The 20,042-nt window shown below is 47.0% G+C and overlaps 1 protein-coding gene and 1 long non-coding RNA gene across 4 annotated transcripts in view; one reads left to right on the forward strand and one right to left on the reverse strand.

Annotated features, from left to right (window-relative positions):
• Ston2 (stonin 2) overlaps window positions 1-20,042 on the reverse strand; it is a 153,428-nt gene that overhangs the window by 121,654 nt on the left and 11,732 nt on the right. The gene's annotated exons all lie outside the window — the stretch shown is intronic.
• Gm34718 lies at window positions 2,171-3,024 on the forward strand. The gene is made up of 2 exons (XR_381811.1): window positions 2,171-2,450; window positions 2,870-3,024. It is a non-coding gene; the product is annotated as a predicted gene, 34718 (long non-coding RNA).

A 20,042-nucleotide genomic window follows, 5' to 3' on the forward strand; every position in this document is an offset into this window, starting at 1 on the left:
AAGAAACAATTTGAGCGGACATCGGGAGGCCAGTGAACCGTCCCGGGTTTCCTGGAGCCAAAATGATCAACTCCTGCCAAGGGCTCTTCCTACCAGTGAGGGATGCTAAATAGTTTTTTGGCACAGGCTGGAGTGGGATGGAGGGAGAATGCACAGACTGGAAAGGTAGAGTCAGAGGTGGCTCTGTGGCAAAGACTCATGGCATTCTGCCTGAGAACTCTGTGAGTGATAGAGTCATTAACTAAAGTTGGGAGAAAAGCCAAGGTTTGTGGCGAATAAGCTTCTCTCCTTTTCTCTTTCCCTTCCCTTCCTTGGCCTCCCGCTCCCCCTCTTTTCCTTTTTTATAAACAAGTATGCCCTAGACTTGCCCCATCCTCCTGCCTCAGCATCCCAAGTGCTGGGAGTTTTAGTGTACACATCACCACACTCATAAGTACTTCTTTCAAAATATGATACACTTCCACATGTTGCGGGTGTTTATTATATATCTGAGAGAGATGTCTAACTGGGTGCTCAGAGCTGGAGAGTCAAATTGGGAAGAGATACCACCCTACACAAAAGATCGGGTCATCTAGAGAAAGGCCGTAGCAAAAGAAGAGAAATGGCCCATGCTTTCCCATGCCCAGTGTCGTGGGGACGTAGCAGCATCCAAGCCACAGGAGCCAGATTCCAAGGATCCTGAAATGGAGAAGATATGCCCTGGTTGTGAATTGCCGTGGTGTTCTGTCCTTCAATGAGAGGGAATCCAGGAGCCAAAAAAGCCTCAAGCTCTCTATATCTGGGAAACGAGAGTTTATAACGGAGCTTTTCACAAAGAAATTCCTTGACTAAAACATGTGAACATGCTTGCCAAAGAATAGAAACAGGAGTAAGAAGCCTCATTGGTGATTGCCACCTGGAAATGAGCAGATGCCGAGCAAGTCATGACAAGGGTAGGCAATCTCTTACCCTTGAAACATGATAGTTTCAAAGTCCGGAAGAGTGATTAAATCTGTTAATGCGGGAGGATGCCTGGTGGGCTGCTTTCTCTAAAAAGCAAGGAAGGCCTGTGCATTGTGCTTCTTGGGGGGGTGGGGGGGCGTTGTCTCTGGCACTAACTCAGCGCTGTTGAGTCTTCCTGGGGCCATGGGTTCTCTATGGCTGTCAGAGGCAGGGGTTCAGGGAAGGAAAGCTTTGCAGCCACTGATCTAACACTTGCCCCCCACCCCCAAGCATTAGTCGTTATCAGTGGCTCACTTCTGCCATCCCACAGATGAGGGGTATCATTCCCTGTGTTCTTCTCGTCAACCTTGAACGGTGGTACTGTGATTAGTGCCAGCATTTGACAGGTGACAAGGTTGAAGCCAGAGAGGTCACATGGCTCACTCCAGCTCAAGGTGTGCGGGGATTCCGACCCCAAAGCCTTTTGGCTTCTGAGGCAAACCACAAATTCATCTCTTTAGCCATCATGATGGATTACGAGACCTGCTAAACACTGACACTGTGGTAGATGCTGGAGATGAATAAATATCCAATACTCTAGAAATGCCAACTATCCAATGGCTTCCTTCCATGAAGGACATTAGTACCACAGTGAAAGGACAGTAGTCAGATAGTCTCTCTATAATTCTAAATGCATGATCCAGTACCAAACTACTCTGCAGGGAGAGTTGAGTTTCTTTCTTTCCTTCCTTCCTTCCTTCCTTTCCTTCCTTCCTTCCTTCCTTCCTTCCTTCCTTCCTTCCTTCTTTCTTTCTTTCTTTCTTTCTTTCTTTCTTTCTTTCTTTCTTTCTAATAACTAACACGTATAGTTACTGTGTGCCTAGCAAAATTACGTAACATTATGGGTTCTAGGTACAGGCATAAATATTCAACGTTTTAATTTGGAGAAATGGAAAGGTACGGAAAGGTGATTTATTTTTCTAATCCTGTCTTAGAATCTTTACATTTTTAATTCCCTGAGGATCTGACAGAAAGGAAGCACAAAGAACCAAAGCTCTCTTCAGCACCTTTGAGAAGCTTTGATCTTAATGGTGATGTAAGCGCTGTGGAGGGTGTGACCACAGTCACAGGCATTGGTCATCACTGATGTTTCCATTAATCAAGGGTAAGGGCAGGGAGAGAGAGAGAGGAAAAGGGAGAGGGGGAGGGGAAGGAAGGGGGAGGAAGAGGGGGAGGGGGAGGGAGAGAGGAGAGATTGCAAACCCGATGCCTCTTGTTGCAATGACATTTCAGGAAGTGAAAGTTGAAAAAAAGGGGAGACCTTAGAAATTTGAGGGGGGCGGGGGGAGGAAGCTGCGATGAGAGTTTCTGCTTCATACAGGAAACAGCTGGCCAGGGTGGTCTGAGGCTCTGGATATAAGTGTTGGATGTGAAGCAGGCTTGCCGGCAGTCACACACAGAGAGACACTGCCCTACACAGGCACCAGAAGCCCTTGGAGTTACCTTTTCCCTCAGGGACCTCCACACAGGTAAACCAGATCCCTGACTACAGGCAAAAAAAATTCTTGGTCAAACCAGAGAGAAATAAGTAGAAGAGGCTATACCATTCAAGACTTGCGTGCTGGCTCTTAGGGTGGTCAATCTTCCTTCCTTCCTTCCTTCTTTTTTTTTTTTTTTTTTTTTTTTTTAGACAAGGTCTTCCTATGTAGCCTGAGCTATTAGGTGAAAAGGCACGGACCACCACACCCAGCAAGAGGGTCAATCTTAGATGTCTTCACAACAATTAATATATGTTCTAGTAGCTTTCCAAGTTACAGGTCTCGAAGGATGTAACTTATAACAAGGTTTAACGATTAAGCCGAGTTTAAAATGTAAGGTGGGGTTTAGCAGTTTAAAAATGTATAGCTTCATTTTTCTTTGAAAAATTCACTTTTCTTTTCCTTTGCAGGTCAGTCCTAAGGTGTTTTTCGAGTCCTGTGCATGAGAGAAGTGATAACCTGGTAACCCTGGAGATTGCATACATTCTGGCTCTAAGACATCATTTGCTGCTGTTTTTAACTTTTTTCTTTGAGGGGTCTTTGGAAAAAAACAATTTTGGTTGCAGAGATTGCATTGATTTTGTTTGTTTGTTTGTTTGTTTGGCTCTATGTCAACAGGAAAGAAAACCACACCACAGGGTCAGGAGCGTCTTCCTTTCTCATGTCTCTTAATATGTCCTATCTTTCTATCTTGTCTTTGGTCACCACACTGGGTAGCTCTGAGGTTACGTTCCCACGGACACCTACGTGAGCAGCGACCGTGGAGTGTGAAGTACACAGCCCGTGCAGCCTAGGGGACAGTCTGCTATAGGATGGACCCAGGTGCGCCACAGCTGCTGAGTCCAGCTCACGGGACCTCCGTCGATTGGGGGCATCAATGTGACCACAGGCCTCACCAACCTCTGCAGTATGCTCATCACATCCAAAGATGTGTAATTGTGACATGAGAGTGTGGTATTATCCTAACTGAACACTCTCTATACCAAGATAAACAGGGGCTGGAAGAAAACAGCTGCAGTGACATATCTCAAACTTGTCTGAATCTACAGCCAAGTGAGCCCAGTGCAGCCTTATCCAAAAACACACACACAGTCTTCTCCTTCCTGGATACAGAACGTGTTGAAAAGCTATCCCCCCATCCTCCCTTCTTTGTAGAAATAGAACTTCTGTTTAGGTTGGTGGGTGCTCTCCCCTCTCCCTTCTCTGACATCCTTTGTTGTGTAGCCATGGGCAGTGGCAGCCACTTCCACAACAGGAAACATGTCCCTTTTATCTGAATGCTACCCTGGAGGTATGTGGTCAAGTAGCCCTGCATGGCACACGCTACTTCCACATGCCTACATCCACATGTTAGAAAAAGCAGAGAAGAGCCAGGCAGTGGTGGCGCACGCCTTTAGTCCCAGCACTTTGGAGGCAGAGGCAGGTGGATTTCTGAGTTCAAGGCCAGCCTGGTCTACAAAGTGAGTTCCAGGACAGCCAGGGATATAGAGAGAAACCCTGTCTCAAAAAACCAAAAAAAAAAAAAAAAAAAAAAAAAAAGCAGAGAAATGCTAACTGTTAGGAGAAAATCTTGACCTAGCAAGACAATGAGAAGCAGAGAAAATGCCCACAGTCAAGGAATCCCTAGGTCTTACTCAACAAACTAAAAGAAAGATCGATTAAGCTTGGTGATTAAAGGACAGCCATTTGCAGCTGAATAGAGGACAGAGAAAGGCCCAGAGCATCTCTTAAGGAAACCAGGGGTGGATCAGTCCAGCTGCAGGTAATTTAGAGGTGGAGGTGGGAAGTGAGTTTTACCTGGCACACAAAGTGGGTGTAAAAGCAGCTGTTTTTCCCCGGTGGCAATTGTTGTCTCCGAGGTTTACTGCCTCAGTCGCTGAACTAGGCCTAGACCTGGAAACTTCTAGTCTCCTTACAATCTAATCTAGGCCTAGAATGTTTTCAGCCTCTGAGACTTGCTGCTGAAATGATCTCTGGCTGGCTGGTCAGCTCAGCTCAGCTGTTCTGGCTTAAACTCCTCTCTAAACTGACTGACTCAACCTGGCTTCTCTCTCTCAGCTTCTCCTGAATTTCTCTGCTTGGCCTCGCACTAATTTGACAATCGATTCTAATCTTCTGGCTCCTTCTCAGTCTCCGGTTCATGCTGTCTTTACCTGTGACTTGCTTGTTCTCTCTTCAACCTGTCTCTGGAACATTCTCCCAGTAAAACCGCTTCTCTCTGCCCCGATTTCTTACGTAGCTTCCCTTTCCTCTGTGTGAGAGAGTTGGGCATATTCTAGTCCGTCAGATCTTTCTCTGATCTGTCACTTGGCTACTCAATTAGACATCACCTTCAAACAGGAGTGCTTCCTTCTACAAACTAACTTTACCTTCTTCATTGCTTGGGATTAAAGGTGTGTGCTAAGGGCGGAGCCACACCACAACTAGAAACAGATTTTTTTTTTCCCAGAAAATAACACAACCTCAGGGTTCACAGTATAACCAAATATCCTGCAACAAGGGCGGTTACAGAAAATATGGGGTAAGTTGGAGGTAAAAGATTTTACAGTCATCCTGGACAATATATAAATCAGCCTAGCAGGTTATCGCTACAGGAAGTAAAGAGGCAGAAACTGCCTGACCCCTGGAGCAGACATGGGAAGGAGAATCAGGAAAAAAAAAAAAAAAAAAAAAAAAAAACAGGCTTTAGGTGACAGATCTGAGAAATCAAGGGGAAAGGAAAAAAGAAAAAAAAAATAATAAAGAATCCTTCAAGGGTTGGCTCATGGAGGCAGAAGAGAATTTTCCAGTAAAAGGCAGACTTTTCAGTGAACGTTACAGAGAAACATAACGGGGCTGGATGGTCATTAGTGACTCTTGAGAGGTTGGCTAGAGTGTCCACTCCATGAGGAGAGGAGGGCACTTTGCCACCAGGGCACATCACACTGAAGGAAGGCAGCCAGGTCTGTGGAAGAGTGAGCTGAGCTGGAAGTCCAATTACAGAAAGTTAAAAATCACTACATTAATTTATTCACTGATTTATTGTGCCATATTGCACATTTGGAGACCAGAGGACAACCTGAGGGAATCAGTTCTCTCCTTCCACCATGCGAAACCCAGGGATCAAACTTAGGCCGTCAGACTTGGTAGCAAGCACCTTTACCCGTGGAGCCATCTTGCCAGCCCTGAAGCTTACCGCTTCTTAATAAAGTCCATAAATGCCGGGAGTCACCAGGATACACACTGTTGGTCCTGATTACATGCCTTCAGAGGGGAAGCGCTTCTCCAGTTACCTGGCAGGAGCACACTGGAACCCACCTGTGGTGAAGACCCAGGGGCTACTTCTGGGATCCTCTCAGCCACAGCAAAAAATAAAAACCATTCTGTTCTACCCCCAAGACGTATTAATTTAAGGATGATATTAGCCTTTTTGTAGAGATTATGAAAACACCCTAAAGAGGGAAAGTAGACTTTTAAAAAACTAGCAAGTCAACACTGCTTGCACACAGCCCTGCCTGGCCCCTTTAAAAAAAAAAAAAAAAAACCAAAACCCATTCTTTAAGCAAGATTAAAACTTGGTCTGTGCCTTTCTTTCCTTGAGGGGAAAAATCCCAGACCAAGGATACTCCTGTTGAAACCCCAATAAAGCCTTTAATGGCTCCGAAATCCCACCTTAAAGTTGTATTCCATAAAGACAACGGTTCACACTATCATTCACACGTACTTTAAAACAAATAAACCTAACAACTAAGCCATCATTTTTAACTCTTGATGGCCCATATGCATTATAATATAACTGCCACATGAACCCTGTGAGATAAAGGGCAATTATTAACATGTATTTTTCTAGCTAAGGAAACTGAGGCTTGGACAGGCCAAGTTTTACACGTTCATGCAAGTAGATGGATACGCTTAGAGATAAACCCCCAATTTGTCAAAAATATCATAATTATCCATGTTGTGGCTATGTCGTATTTCATTGAATTATTGACCTTTAAAAGTTATGAGTTGTTTATTTTTATTTTATGTGCATTGGTGGGGTTTGGCCTACATGCATGTCTGTGTGAAGATGTCAGGTCCCTTGGAAGTAGAGTTACAGTCAGTTGTGAGCAGCCATGTGGATGCTGGGAATTGAACTCAAGTCGTCTGGAAGAGCAGACAGTGCTCTTAACTACAAAGACATTTCTCCAGCTCCATATTTGATTTTTTTTTTTTAATGAGAGATTTTTATTTTATTTTTTTAATTAGGAAGCCCAGGGAGAGACTATTAGTTAGAACAACCAGCTCACAGGCTCCCAATTTGATTCGTCTTTTTCTATGAATAAGCCTATGTGTCCTGTTCCCCTAAATAAGAGTGATCAGTATCCCCCAGGGATACACAGCCAAGGGTGAACAGGAAACTCATGACGAAAGCCTAAGACTAGAGGATCTGTGGCCCAGAGGCCTAGATTACCATCCCATTCTCTCTTCTTGGCCCTTCCCTGGTCTGGGGTTCTCAGGGAAGAGAGGCAAATGCGAATGAGTGATAGGTTAGCACACAAGATGAAGCTTCAATACTGGGGCTTCATGACGGACGACCCCAGAGAAGTCTATACAACGGAGGACCCAGGGCCAAGAGGCAGGGAAATACCAGATGTGGTGGGGCTGGCCTGGCCCTGGCTTCAGAGGAACCATGGCCTGCTGCCTGGTGATCTTGGAAGCTATTAGGGATTTCTGTCTCTAAAAGTCTGCTGAACGGGGGTGTGGGGGTGCTAAGAGGTAGGGTGTATCTGGTGGCTGCTACCTGGTTTTATTCCCTTTGAGTCGGGGTTCACTACATGGTGCCTTGACTTCCCGGTGTGCAGGGTGCATCTTTTGGCTCCTGTAGCAGCATATGGGCAACTAAGATCCCACGCCTTCAGTGTGGTACTTCATCGGAACCCAGACATAGTGGGTGGACCCCAGCATCAACCTCAGACAGCAGAATGGTTCACACCAGCACACTTGGTCACCACAGAAGCCTGGAGAGAAAGGAGGCTGAGGACTGCAAAGGTTTGTAAGATGCTGCCTATAGAAGCTTAAATGTAGCTAAGATCCCACGTTAGCATGCAATCTCGCACAGTCAGAAGACAGGGGAATGACCCGGTGGCTGCCTTAGGCCTTTGGTTATCTGCACTCATGGAATGTCTTCAGGTTAATAGAATTCTGTCAGGGAACATCACCCATTCATTTATTCACTAATCCAATCATTTTATAAGCATCCATTTAACATCCCCTGCTGTTTGGCATAGCTAGTGAAGTTCTGTGTTCAAGATGACTGAAATCTAACCTCTTCAAAGAGACAAGCGGATGGACAAACATGATATATAATACGAGTAGGGCTACACTGGGAGAATCCACACAGATGGATGACACACAATCCCATCTGGGGCCAGCTAAGAACAAGTGAGGAAAAAAATGATACTTAGCCACGGGTCTGAAATATAAATGGACATTAGCTAGGATCAGGGGACACTGGTGAGCAAGAAGGACATTCTCGGATGGCAGCAAGGCCTCTGTAGGAACCAACCGTGAGAATACCATGTGCCATTCTACTCAGCCATGCCCACAGCCGTGATAACATGCACTACCGTTTACTACCCAAAAGTATATAGGCGATCCCCAGTTCTTGTGTCCATCCACGGACATCCCTTTGCCTAACTCCATACTTGCACATGCTGACCGTAGAAGCTGGGGTGGGGTTGGGTGAGGGGATGGAGCAGGATGTGGAGATACAGGCAAGCCATGGTGTGAGGGAAGGCTGAACGTCTGAGGTAAGGCTAGATAGAGTTCAAAGGTTTTGCGAGCCCAGGGGGATGGGGTAAAAGATGTCAAGCGCTCAAGGGAAGCCCTCGAATGCAAGCATGCTGGCCTCTGACCCGCAGCCAATTCCATCTGGAAAAGCAAAGAGCCAGAAGGGACGCAGAAGGAAGGGACGCCGGACAGACCAAGAGTAAGATGTGAAGACGGGGCACTGCGGAGGTGGGGTCGTGAAATAAAAGCAACAAACACCAATTAAACAAGCGGGCAGAGCAACGCTCGGTTAGTCCGCGTCTTAGATCACTCGGGAAAAGGTGAGGAATGGAGACAGGAGAGGAGAAGGTAAGCAGGCATTACGGTGGTCAGACTAGCAAGATGGAGGGGAGGATGGTTTCTATAGGGTGACATCAGGACGCCGGGGTGAAGTGTGTTTGGGCTCACTTAGAAGAAGTCATTGCGCGGTACACAGATGAAAAATGCCCTTGGAAGGGACCAAGCTGTATTTGCCATGACAAGGACTTCAGGAGGAAGAGTGGCTGAGGGGAGAGGGATGTGCTAAGTTCAGTGTTTGATAGAATGAGTTTTATGGGCCTGTGTGGCAACCGTCGGGCTGTTCCCAGAGTCTGGAGAAGCAAGAGGACTGAGCTGGGAGACACACAGTGAGTAACGGCAGGAGAAATAAGAACTACAGCTGAGGTCTGGGGAAAGCTATGGTCGGGCCTGGGGAGTCTGCTTTTGCCATCATCCTGAAGGGGTGGCAAACCAGGAGCCAGAGGAAGCCAGGCAAGAAGAGATACGTGTGCTCCCTCCACTGGGGTCGATTGTTAGGCGACACAGAGACAAGGAGGCTCAAGCAGAGGAGAGGAGAGAAGGCCAGAGGGGGCTGAGGGTAGTGCTGCAATGGTGTCAGTTTCGGGGTGTCCATCTTACAAGTTGTGAAGAAACCAACCCCTTCCCATTTACCTATAGTATGGCCTTTCTGTTGGTACACTCAAGGGTTTCACACAGTTACACTTTCTTTCTTTTTTTTTTTTTTTTTTTTTTTTTTTTTTTTGATTTTTCAAGACAGGGTTTCTCTGTGTAGCCCTGCTAGCTGTCTTGGAACTAGCTCTGTAGACCAGCCTGGCTTACACTCACAGAGATCCGCCTACCTCTGCCTCCCCAGTGCTGGGGTTAAAGGCATGCGTGTGCCACCACAGCCTGTGTTACAGCTACACTCTCACGTTCTGCATCAGAAGACTTCTCCCTGACGGACCACGGGTAAGATGCATGGCTCGAAGCCTCCCCGTGGAACTAGTTCTAGTACTTTTCTCACATGTTGGGGCTCTCTGAATCTCTTCAGTTAGGAAAAATCACACATCCCACACGACATCATCTGTGGTTTAAGGTGCTTTATGGGCAGCCTGCCCAAACTGCCACTGCCAACCCCCCTGGGACCTCTTGACTCCCTGTTAAAGACTCAGCCCCAGAACAGTGCGTCGGGCTCCACTCAGCTTCGGGCTGTTCAAAACAAGACAGAATCATTCCAGAGCCGCAGAGGGAAGCTAGACATAGTGGCTCCCACTGACCCTGAGCCGATAATTCCTTCTTTCCATTTTCAGCAATGTACAGAGGATCTGCTTCCCTTTTCTGAGAATCCTGACACAGGCAGACAACCAAAACCAGCCAGCCAGCCAGCCATACACACACACACACACACACACACACACACACACACACACACAGCAGGGGGCCTCAAAGTTGCAGCTGAGTGACCCCAGCCTGATGTGACCTTATCCTTGAGTATAGGTTGCGTTCCAGACCACTCACACACAAGATCCGTCCCAAGTCCAAGTGCTGACTAAGCAAGGCTGTGTAGGGTTCTCCAACAGCTAGGAGGGATGAAGCCAGACACCCTGGTGGGCTTGGCACAGCTGGCATGTCCACAGGGCTGGCTGGGCTTCAGTATATCAGGCTCAGGGGGTTGGGGTGGGGGATCTAAAATGCACCACCATGCCTTCCTTTTTGAAAGCTGTTATGTTCAGGGCATGTCTGTTAGAAGTGTCCTGACGATGAGATAAGAGAATTCTCAGATCATAAAATGTGAGCAACTGACTCCGTTTCAATGGCCACTGCTCACCTGCATCTCTGGTTCATTCCTGCTTTAAGAGTAATTTTTGAAATTCCTGTCCATTTTTCTTACACACACTTACACTCACACACACACACACACACACACACACACACACACACATTTTCCCACTAAAGATAATCTGGGAAATGTCTACAAGCACACCCACAGTATACTTCTAAACTCTAGAGTAGTGTGATTTATATTTATATAACTGTTTGCATGCATTTCAACTTCCTGGGGACATGGCTATTGTTCCAGGGGAGGCGTTCCCAGTGGGGGCAGAGGAGCCTGTCACCACAGACAAATGAGCCAGGATCCTCTGACCTTGTGACCCCTGTGCTAGCACCTTAGTGGCTAAGAATTAAGTCTGTTGCTTGTTTCTTCTCCCAAGTTGGTGGAAATTTCCCACCGTTTAAGCCTACCCTCTTCACTTCCTCAAACTGGAAAAACAGAAAGAAAAACTTCACCCTGGAAGGTCTTTCCTACTTTGATGTTTCTAATGTTTTCTTTGCAGCCCTCACATCACCCACATCCATCTGGAAACTGTTTCTCAAAACACTCCAGGATCGATTTAGGAGCACACCGCGCCATGGCACATACTTGGTCCTGCCACCGCGAATAGTATTTCTCTGGGTAGACAACTCACTGACAGTAACTCTTGCGAAACAGAAAAGCCGCAAATTCAAAGCAGGTAAACCACAAATGCAAACCCAGCAGAAGTCTACTTGGAGAATGAGAGGCAGGACTAGAGAGCCGCAGTTGCCACTTGTGAACGTCTCAGAGGCTGGGGAGACGGCTCAGCGGGCAATGAGCTCACTGGGCAAGAGCAAGGGGCAGAGGTTGGATCCCCAGCACCTGTGCCAATGGATGCCGCGTGGGTGTGGAACCCACCTGCAACCCAGCAGAGGAGGGAGAAGTAGTGGAGTGGGGGGTTGGATAGGGACAGTGAGGGACAAGCCAGCTAGACTAGCCAAATCGGTACGCTCTGGGCTCAAATACGACAGACACCACAAGGTGAAGGGTGACTGAGGAGCATGTCTATGCGTACCCCCCCACACACACACACACAAATAATAAAAAAAACTTTAATAGATCCAGAATATTATTTAGAGATCAAAATAAAGTGGTTTCAAACAACCACACCATTTGAATTTACAACAGAAGACAAGATGAGCTCGCATGTTAGGGGGCAGGGAGGATCTTCCTGCTTGGCTTAGGGCAAGCATGAGGTCAGTGTCACAGACAGAGATGACCCACCCCCTGAACCCCTTTTTAAATGCCTGCATTTTTCTCTGAATGTCTCTGCCTCTGTGATTTGTGTAGCGACAGCCGCACCACGGGCCAGGCTTGGTCACTGGATGTAGCATTTCAGTGACCAAGGAACGTCACAAGTGACAAGTGTGAGCAATGCATTGCATTAGCTCCTTGCCCTGCATCTGTGGTTCTCAGTCTGTGGAGAAGCGGAAGGGCTCTGAGGGCATGTGAACCGCCAGGGTTCCTTTCTCTAATGTGATGGCACGACACAAGCGATGACAGCCACAGCTGAGGGAACCACTTCAGAGCATTAGTGCAGCACTCGCAGAGCCCTCCCCCCTCCTGCCTCAGGGACAGGCTGTTACTACCAGTTACCAGCTGACAGGGACAGAGACTCAGTCTTAGAGGCTGGGTGACTTCCCCAAGGACACGAGGCTGCTGGGAGAACAAATGGTAGCCGATGCTGGTTCACTGATTTTTCAAGACTATGGGTGAGCCCCCTCACTAGATGGTTAGAATGATATAAACAAGGCAGGACAATGCCAGTCTCCAAGAAGTCCGTTTCTTCTATTGTAAAGGGGAGGGAAAGAACAAAGTGGAGTCGGAGAGCCGGACTGAGTCTTCTAAAAGCCAGAACTCCGGTGACCCTGGTTCACACACAGAACTCGCTACTGGATTACTTTCACTTTCACCCAGAATTAGGTCCTGTGCTGGTGCTAATGCTCTGAAGAGACACCATGACCAAGGCAACTTATAGGAGAAAGCATTTAACTTGGGGCTCCCTTACAATTTCAGAATGTCAGTCTATTATCATCATAGCAGGAGGATCGGTGGTGGCAGGCAGGCAAGCATGGCACTGGAGCAGTAGCTGAGAGCTACATCCGTATCCACAGGCAGCAGGCTAAGAGGGAGAGACTGAGATTGGTGTGGGCTTTTGAAACCTCAAAGCCCACCCCCAGTGACATACTTCCTCCAACAAGGCCACACCTACCCCAGCACGGCCATACCTCCGAATTCTTCCCAAACAGTTCCACTCTCTGGTAACTAAGCATCCGAACACATGAGCCTCAGGGAGTGAGGAGCCGTTCTCATTCGCCCCCCAGGTCCCATCACCAAACCTAAGACCCTCATATACATGCCTCCAGATTCAAATTCTCTATGGATTCCACCCAGTGACCAGCTCATGTCAATGTCTAACAGCCTTTCGAGCTCCGCATCCAAACTTGGCCAACGAACGACTCACCCTCCTGAAGTCCAAGATGCTTTTCCATTCAGGATGACAGAATAGGGGGCCTGAGGACATGGCTTAGTGGCTAAGTAATCTGTGTCCCCAGCATCGATATAAAACACCCAAGACAGAGCAGCACACACTTGTGGCTCCAGTGCTGAGGGGCAGGGCCGGGAGAGCCCGGAGGTTCTCTAGCCAGCTTTTCTGCCTAAGATAGCAAACTTCAGATTCAATTCGAGACCCTGCCTCACAAAATAAGGTGGATAAGACTAGTCAGACATCAAGACAAGACTTGATGGGGGCAAGGAGGAGGAGGAGGAGGAGGAGTCCTCACAGTTGGGTGCAAAGGGATGAGGGTGGAGAGGGAGTGAATAGGTTCAAAATAAATTGTATGACGTTCTCAACGAAATTAATAAAAATAGTTCAAAGAGTAAGGGAAAGCAATTCTAATCCCCGCTTCTGGTCTCCACACGTGCCTACATGGGTGATCATACGTGCACACATGCATGTGAGTATGGGGGCAAGTGGGCCTGTGCACACACACATACACTCACAGAGACACACAAACACACAGAGACAGACACACACACATGCACACACAGACACACAGAGAGACACACATACATTCACAGTCACACACACACACACACACACACACACACACGAACGCCCATAAGTGGAGAGCAGGAGGGAGCAGCATTCTTCCCAGAAGCCCAAGGCAAATCACCCGTCCTTGGCTTCTCTTTTTCTCTTACACTGCTTCTCTCGTGCTCATTTCATGAGAGGGCAGTTTGTGAGGATGCATCCTGTGATTTTTTAAAAGTGGATAGCACCCCCAGTGCACTTGGTAGGACGGCGTGTACCTGTGACTCACCTGGAGACCTTTACGGAAGCAGCCATGTGAGCCACACCTATCATGGTACTGTCCAGCCCTTGCACAGAAACATTCACCTTCAGATTTTATTTTCTCTGCTGTTTGGATAAATCCTTATCTCCCGAACATCAGTCTCAAAGTGTTTTACAACTCTAAATTAAATAACCTATGCTATGCTCATAGCAAGTCTAAGCAGTTCTATTATTATCCCTCTACAAAGATAAGGAATATGAATGAGACATACAGAAGTTAAATAACTTATTAGACCTCACAACTCAAATTTGAGCAGACCGGCTAGAGGCTTTTTAACCATCTCACCATATTCCAGCCATGCAATATACTTTTCCCACCTGTAAATTTTCCTCCTGTAAGTACAGACACATATGCGATAACTGAAATGACTCTCCTAACCTGGCTTTCTTACAGCTAGGACCCACCTCTGCACAGGGCCCAGCTTGACAGGTGCACATGCTGTATCCTGTTCACATGAAAAATGCAACCAAATGACAGAGGGTCCAAGTCCCTGATCCTGTGACCACTGCTGAGACCATCCAAGCCTCCCAGATTAGAGGCTAATGTGTGACATTAAGTGACTCTGATTCTTTGGAACTGTACCCCGAGGCCTGCTCAGGCATGAGGAACTTAAAACCCAACAACAGGGCATGTAAACACTGAGTGTGTTGGGTGGCACAGATAGAGGTGTCAGTAAACACCATGCCAGGAGCTGGCAAGGTTGCTGCAGCCAGCACTGCCCACTCATGCCAAAGAGACTGATGGGTGAGTGACTGTCAGACAGCCTGTGTTTACTCAAATAGGTTGCCCTATTCTCATACGGCTCCTTTTATAAAGGTGAGTTTGTAACAGAAACATCCAGGAAGGGGAGATATGACAAAAGAGGGGAGAGGAGGAGGAGGAGGAGGAGGAGGAGGAGGAGGAGGAGGAGGAAGAAGAAGAAGAAGAAGAAGAAGAAGAAGAAGAAGAAGAAGAAGAAGAAAGAAAGAAAGAAAGAAAGAAAGAAAGAAAGAAAGAAAGAAAGAAAGAAAGAGGGAAGGGAGATGTTTTAATGGCACAGTAGAGAGAGAGAGAGAGAGAGAGAGAGAGAGAGATGTTTTAATGGCACAGTTTTCTCCTGGGGCTCTCTACAGGTGTGCAAGCATTGAACACATGGCCCACGATGCTTTTGAGTGTTTTCCCTTTTTGTTTCCAGACACCAAAGTGGTGACTAAGAGTGCAGCTTCCAAACCTAAGGGATTAAAGGAAGTGGATTCAAAGCCCAGCTCCCCAGAGAACTTTTAACCTCAGACCTTGCCTCAGATGCAGAATGAGACACTCACTGCCTGGAGGTGCAAAAGAGAAGACACGACTCTGCCTTGCAGAGGACCAGACCCCTATCAAAACTCAAGGAGCGAGGGTTACTGGCGGGGACTTTGATCATTTCAATAACAATGTACGTTTTCCATGCACTTCAGCTGTTCAACATCTGAAGTGGGAAAATGCAGACACACACACACACACACACACAAATTACGTGGAGAGATAAGAAAGTGAGCTGTGTTTGGACAACTCTGGGCTCATAAGAACAGCTAATACAGACCAGACAACCGCATCATCTCAGCACTGCCTGACTAGCCTCAGCCCAGCCCTTTAACCATAGCGTTCTAGGGCTTCTCTTCCAAAAGTGTCCATCAAGAAGGACACACAGGCACTCAGTTTCTTAAGCAAACAGTGAAATCTTATCTGATTTTAAATGGAGCACCTCACTTAAAAAAAAAAAAGCAATTGTGGGTCTGGGGATGTAACTTTAATTTTTTTTCAAAACCTATTTGTAATGATGATTCTTAAAGGCTTTGACATCCTGTCTAACCCACGACCCACCAGAGGTAGTGGCAAAGACAGGTTACCAGGGAAGTGGGCCTGTTTAAAAATGGTTCTTTGGAGCAACTCCCGTCTGTGTTGTCTGGAAACTGGCAGTTCAGTTCACAGGATAACAGCGGCAGCTCAATCTACTCACAAACATTTCACAGATAAATCAGCAGTCCAGTTCAGTAGAGCAAACAGGACAGTAGTGGTGACTCGATCTAGCAGAGACAGCCAGGCCTCAGCCTCAGCACAAGTCAGCAGGAGGGAACAGGATGAACACCAGGAGAAGTGTGTTCTCAGCTGTGTGTCTCCCAGGGAAGCGAAGATCAGCAGAGATGAGAGACTAACAAGCATTGCACAGACAGCTCTGTAAGCAAGCCTACCTCAGCCTCCATCACTATCCATGGAGTCCTTTTTATACTCCTCCAAACATGACATGCCCTCCACGGGTCCTGCCTCAGCACATGTGTCTCTATCAGCTGATATAACTCTGCAATCAGCCTGATTCCACAGAAGCTGCAGCACACCATCACAAGTTTTTTCGTGCTTCTCTCTCTATGGAGTCCCAACAAATCCAACTCAACTATGCAATGTAAAGCAGATCGATACATGCATGTTGCTAGCAATGAATGCTTCATCATGTGTCCTTTCACGTGCTTGGTATAGCAGAAAATCCTTTCTCCCGTGTCTGCTTCACTGAAACGTTACTTCATGAGTCTACCTTAGCTTTCACCTGTGTCAATTTCTGCAAAGCTTCAGCAAAACACCATCCAACTCACTGACTCTCCAAAAAAACTTTAAGTTTCTATTGTGGGACTGTGAAACACAGCCTGTTTTGGTTGAATGAGGCTTGCTTCGGAGACCCAGTAGATACCCAGTAGGAAACTCTACAAGGGACGAACAGTGAGCCACGTTCCCAGAGACAGGTGCCTGACACCACAGAGTCCCCAACTCCATAATTCTGACTATCAGTCACACAATGTCCTAAGCTTCTGGCATTCTGGCTAGACTCCACCCCCACAGTTACCTGGCAACAGCAAGGTAGCCCAGCCCACTACAAAAGGGGCTGCTTGGCCCCTCCCTCTTCTCTCTCTTTAAGCTCTCATCTTTCTTACTCTCATCTCTAGCTCTCCTCTCTCTCCCTTCCCCTTCTCTCTCCACGTGGCCATGACCGGCCTCTCTCTTTCTTTCTACCTTCTCTCTTTCTCTCTGTCTTTCTACAATAAAGCTCTAAAACCATAGACTGTCTCTGCTCATCAAGGCCCACAGTGCTTGAACTATGGAATACACTTTCCCCTAAAGAGCTGCATCTAATCTCCTGCCAGAAGGCCTTACTGTGCTCCAGCCACAAACCAGACCAAGGACTCTTGCCCAAGTGGGAAGCACCCAGCGCCACCTTTCTCCCTGCCCTCTCCTCCCTTCATGCCTGGGGATAACCAAGCTGCCCCCAGGGTCCCCATTTTGTTCTCAGTTCTTCCGAGGTGTCCAGCTGTGTCTGGGATGCCCAAGACTGAGAACCTGTTATCTCTGGCCTCAGTGAGGCCCAGAGACCTCAGACTGCTTCTTGTCCATCCCCCGGAAGGCTGGGTTCCGTGGCTTCCCACAGCCGGACACTTACCTAGGGCTGCCTGGAAAGCAAGCAGCAATCCTCCTGCGTCCACCCACCCAGAGCATCGTAACTCTGGCGGGACATGGGTTTTCTCCCACTCCATTTATTCCTCCACGACCACTGCCCTGAATTCCACTTCATGGGAAAAATGGCTCAGTGGATAACAGTGGTTGCCAAGCAAGCATGAGGACCTGAGTTCAAATCCCTAGTACCCATGTAAAAGCCTGATACACAGCACAAGCATCTACTGTAATCTCAGCATGAGGAAATGGGTGGTGCAAACAAATGGCAAATCCCTGGAAGCCTGAAGACCAGCTAGTCTGGTATATGCAGGAGGAAAAACAAACCAAAAAAACAACAACAACAAAAAAAAAAAAACCAAGAGACCCTGCCTCAAAAGAGGTAGAAGGTAAGGACAGGCACCTGAGGTTGCCCTTTGACCCTCACACTAATGCAAACACACACACACACACACACACACTTACACACATGGATAGACAGACCAAGAAGAAGAGGGGGAAGATGAGGTAGAGGAGGAGGAAGAAGAGGGCAGGAAGAAGAAGAGGAGGAGGAGGGAAGAGCAACAGCAAGTGTAACCGGCTACCTTCAAAAGGCAGGCAATAGAGGACAGTATCAAGCCGGTAATGGTTTGAAATCTCACTCCCAAGTTCAAACAGACTGAAAGCAACTACCCTAGTTGGCATCTGGTTAAAAGAACTCAATGGCATTTTATTCACACAGCGTATCTGCACAGAGCCATAGCACAGAAGTGGCACTTTCTTTTTTTCTTTTTTTTTTCCTTTTCCTTTTTTTTTTTCTTTTTTTCAAGACAGGGTTTCTCTGTGTAGCCCTGGCCGTCCTGGAACTCACTCTGCAGACCAGGCTGGCCTCGAACTCAGAAATCCGCCTGCCTCTGCCTCGTGCTGGGTTTAAAGGTGTGCCCCACCACGCCCAGCTGGAGTGGCACTTTCTTAATAAAAGCGACGGTTTTAAGGCTGAAAGGAAAGGGTGTAATTATCTAAATCTAAAACTAACAAGCAGCTCTGGGCATTAACAGTTGAAGATCCATGTGGTATATAATGCTAGCTGGAAACGTCCTAGCTAGCTGGCCAGGCCCTAAGTCCTTAGTGTCACCATCCTTGTGGAGCTCTGGGAAGCAATGTAATCCAGCTGATGACAGGAAAGGTGGGATCCGTTAACATGGACGTGTCCAGGGATTCCTGTGTGACTTTGAACCACCCCTTTGACCTTTAAGTCATTTTAGAAGTAGAGAGAGAGAGAGACCGATTGCCTGCCAGATGACAGAGTTTATGGTAGGGCTAGGCTTTATTTATAAAGAGGTTTGACATCCTTAGCTCCCAAGTGCTTTCCTATTAATAAAACGGGCATGTTAAGAAGGTCACATCAGAGTCCTGTCCTGTGCTATGTGCCTGCTAGTGAATTATAGTCGTTGGTTAAGAGGTTGTGCAAATTTCTATGTGCGTGAGCATTCGTATTAGATGGGCAGAGGGCAACCAACTCCCATCAACTCCCCTGCTTTCTGTCGACTCTCTCATCCCAGATGAGGCAGTCTTGTCAGGGAGCCTGAACTGAGTCGCCGATGCAGAACCAGAGTCCACAGGGGTTCATTCCCTACAAACCCAGTGCTTTTCCCTCACGAAATCCTATTTCTACATTCTTCCCACAGTACCCGCTTTTTCGAAGACCTACTCCATCAGGTCTCTGAACGCCTGGCACTCAGTACCTTCTTAGCCATTTGCCGACTTTCTGTTTGTGGTCTCACCATTAACTGATATTAATTTATGTAAATACTAGTGTACTCTTTCACTGTCAGAGTAGAGGCAGTGTAAGAAGACACAGAGAGCCTGTAACTTCTTCCTCGGAATTTTGTAACTCCCAGAAGGATTGTCAATACCATCACGTGGGTCACCTTCCAATGGCTACACCGGACCATCCCAAACATCGGAATCAGTGACCGCCATCTTCTCATCCGTGAAGCCACTGGAGGTCACGAGCCCAGTTAGTGAGGGGCCGGCAGGGCACAGGATGGACAAAGCGTGCAAGGTCTTGAGTTCTCAATTCTGCCCTCTTATTTTTGTTCCCTTATCTTGTTATCTGTCTATAGAACTTAGACTAGTATTTCTATGTTAGGTATGGCACTTCGGAAAGGCAACAATAGTACTGTAAATCTATGTCCTACAACTGTTCAATATACGCACAAAAGGACAGCGTTCTAAGTATCTGAGGCTTTGACATATTTGACATATGATATTTCATATCAAATTGCCAGATGAATGCTATGCAATGGGAGAGTAGCACTTTCTAACTCTGTTCGACGCTTTAATCCTTCCTGTCTGGAGTCTCTTGTGGTTCACTCTTAAGGCCGGGGTTCTGTTTAGGGCATCTTTTGAAACTTCAAAGTTTCTTGGAGACCTAAGATGCAGGAAGATGCTCTAATGCCTCATAAAGTCACCAAGGGAAGGGCACTTTGAAGCCAGGTGTGTGGGAGGGGAGGAAATTACTTGCTTTTCAGAATTACCTGGAGAAAGAAAGAGATAGCCTCAGGCCTCCAGAACAAGAACTCTGGTTCCAAGTTTTCTTACTTACCTGGGAGAAGCCCAGAACCCTAAGAGAATTGCCTGTTTCAAAAACACACCTGCTAAGCGTGATTATCTGTCAAATATTGGGCCTTTTCAAAGCTTTAGCTCACTGTATTTCTTATTTTATATAAACAATAAACACTGCTTCAAGAATTTTCTACCCATAACCCATTGAGCCATCATATGCTCATCTTTACCTTAGACACATCTTCTAAGCCACTATCCAGCATTCAAAACACTGAGCCTAAAAATATGTCATGTGTTCACAAGCTGCATATTAGGGTGGGC

Source organism: Mus musculus, chromosome 12 (assembly GCF_000001635.26).
Source record: "Mus musculus strain C57BL/6J chromosome 12, GRCm38.p6 C57BL/6J".
NCBI lineage: Eukaryota > Metazoa > Chordata > Mammalia > Rodentia > Muridae > Mus > Mus musculus.